Consider the following 2,555-nt stretch of genomic DNA (forward strand, 5'->3'; position numbering starts at 1 on the left):
ACAAAAGAATTCAACAACACAATTAAGCAACTTGACCTCATAGACATATACAGAGCACTCCCAACAAAAGCACAATACACAGGCTTCTCCACCACACATAGATCATTCTCTAGAATAGACCATATGTTAGGACACAAAATAAGCCTCAATAAATTCAAATACATTGAAATACTACAAAACATCTTCTTGGGCCACAAAGTTATAAAGTTAGAAATCAATAATAGGAAGATCAAGGAAAAAAAAAAGCAAATGTGGAAATTGAATAATACATTGTTCAAAAATTACTGGGTAACAGAAGAAATAAAATGTGAAATAAAATATTCCTGGAAAAAAATAAGAATGAAGATACATCTTACCAAAAGCTATGGAACACAATGAAAGCAGTATTCAGAGGCCAATTTATAGCAATAAATGCACTCATCAAAAAAGAGGAAAGAAGCAAAATCAACACCTAACTTCCCAACTCCAATGATTAGAAAGAGAGCAAAAAACAAAACAAACAAAAAAAAAAACCCTACAGTACCAGAAATAAGGAAATAACAAAGATCAAAGCAGAAATAGAAATAAAAGAAGCAGAAAACAAAAACAAAACAAAATAGAGAAAATCAACAAAACAAGGAGCTGGTTCTTCAAAAAGATTAACAAAATCAACAAATCACTGCCAAATTTAACAAAGGAAAAGAAAGAGGAGATGTAAATAATGTGAATAATAAATGAAGAGGGTGACATCACAACAGAACCTACTGAAATAAAAAAGATATTGACAGAATATTATGAAGAACTGTACTCTGACAGATTTGAGAACTTAGAAGAGATGGACAATTTTGTAGAAACACAAGATCTACCAAAACAATCCCAGTTGGAGATAGAGTATTTGAACAGACCCGTAACAAAAGAAGAAATTGAATAAGTCATAAGAAATATCCCCCACACACACAAAGTTGTGGTTTGGATGGCTTCACTGGAGAATTTGACCAAATCTTCAGGGAAGAGTTGACGCCTATACTACTTAAACTATTCCAGAACATAGAAAAAAGGTGGAATACTCCCAAATTCATTCTATGAAGCAATCATAAATCTGATATCAAAACTAGGCAAAGACATCACTAAAAAAGGGAAAATATAGACCTACAACCCTCACGAATATAGATGCAAAAATCTTCAACAAAATCCTAGCCAACAGAATCCAACAACATATAAAAAAAAAATAATGACCAACTGTGATTTATACCTGGTATGCAAGGATGGTTCAAAATCAGAAAAACAATCAATGTAATCCACCACAAAAAAGAAAAGAGAAGAACCATGTGGTCATATCAATCCATGCAGACAAGGCATTCAACAAAATCCAACACCCATTCCTGTTCAAAACTCTCAGCAAAATATGGGTAGAAGGGAAAATCCTCAACATAATAAAGGGCATATACACAAAGCCAACAGCCAACATTACTGTTAATGGAGAAAGACTCAAAGCATTCCCCTTGCAAACAGAAACAAGACAAGGATGCCCTCTATCACCATTTCTATTCAAGATTGTAATGGAAATCCTAGCCAGGGCAGTAAGAAAAGAAAGAGAAATAAAAAGCATCCAAATTGGCAAAGAGGAAGTAAACCTATCTTTATTTGCACATGACATGATCCTATACATAGAAAACCCAAGAAACTCAGAAAAAAAATTACTAGAACTAATAGAAGAGCTCTGGTAGCATAGTGCCTAAGGCACTTGACTGTTAACCAGAAGGCTGGCAGTTTAAACCCACCAGCTACTCCTCAGAAGGAAGGTTGGGCAATCCTACGTCTGTAATGATACCGCCTTGGAAACCCAAGGAGGGGTCACTATGAGTCGGGGCCGACTCAATGGCACATAACAACAACAACATAGAAAAGTTCAGCAAAGCGGAAGGATAGAAGGTCAATATAGGAAGATCAGTTGGATTTCCCTACATCAACAAAAAGGCCTCTGAAAAGGAAATAAGGAAAACAATATCATTCACAATAGCTACCAGAAAGGTAAAATACTTATGAATAAATCTCACCAGGGGTACGAAAGATCCCTACAAAGAAAATTACAAAACACTACTGCAAGAAACTACAAGGGATCTACATAAATGGAAACATGCTTTGTTCATGGATAAGAAGACTGAATATTGTGAATATTGCTTTGGCTACCCAAAGCAATCTACACATTCAATACAATCCCAATCCAGATTCCATCAACATTTTTTAAGGACATGGGAAAACCAATCACTAATTTCATATGGAAAGGAAAGAGGTCTAGGATAAGCAAAGCACTGCTGAAGAAGAAAAATAAAGTAGGACGTCTCACACTGGCAAACCTCAAAACCTACTACACAGTTGCAGCAGTCAAAACAGCGTGGTGTTGGTGTAATGATAGAGAGATAGACTAATGGAACAGAATCGAGAACTCAGAAATAGACTCATCCATCTCTGGACAGCTGACCTTTGAAAAAGGACTAAAACCCATTAAATGGGGGAGAGATAGCCTCTTTAACAAATGGTGCTGGCAAAATTGGATAATCCACCTGCAGAAAAAT

The sequence above is a fragment of the Orycteropus afer genome, unplaced genomic scaffold, assembly GCF_000298275.1.
Source record: "Orycteropus afer afer isolate SDZICR_OR568_19922 unplaced genomic scaffold, OryAfe1.0 scaffold00576, whole genome shotgun sequence".
NCBI classification, from domain to species: Eukaryota; Metazoa; Chordata; class Mammalia; order Tubulidentata; family Orycteropodidae; genus Orycteropus; species Orycteropus afer.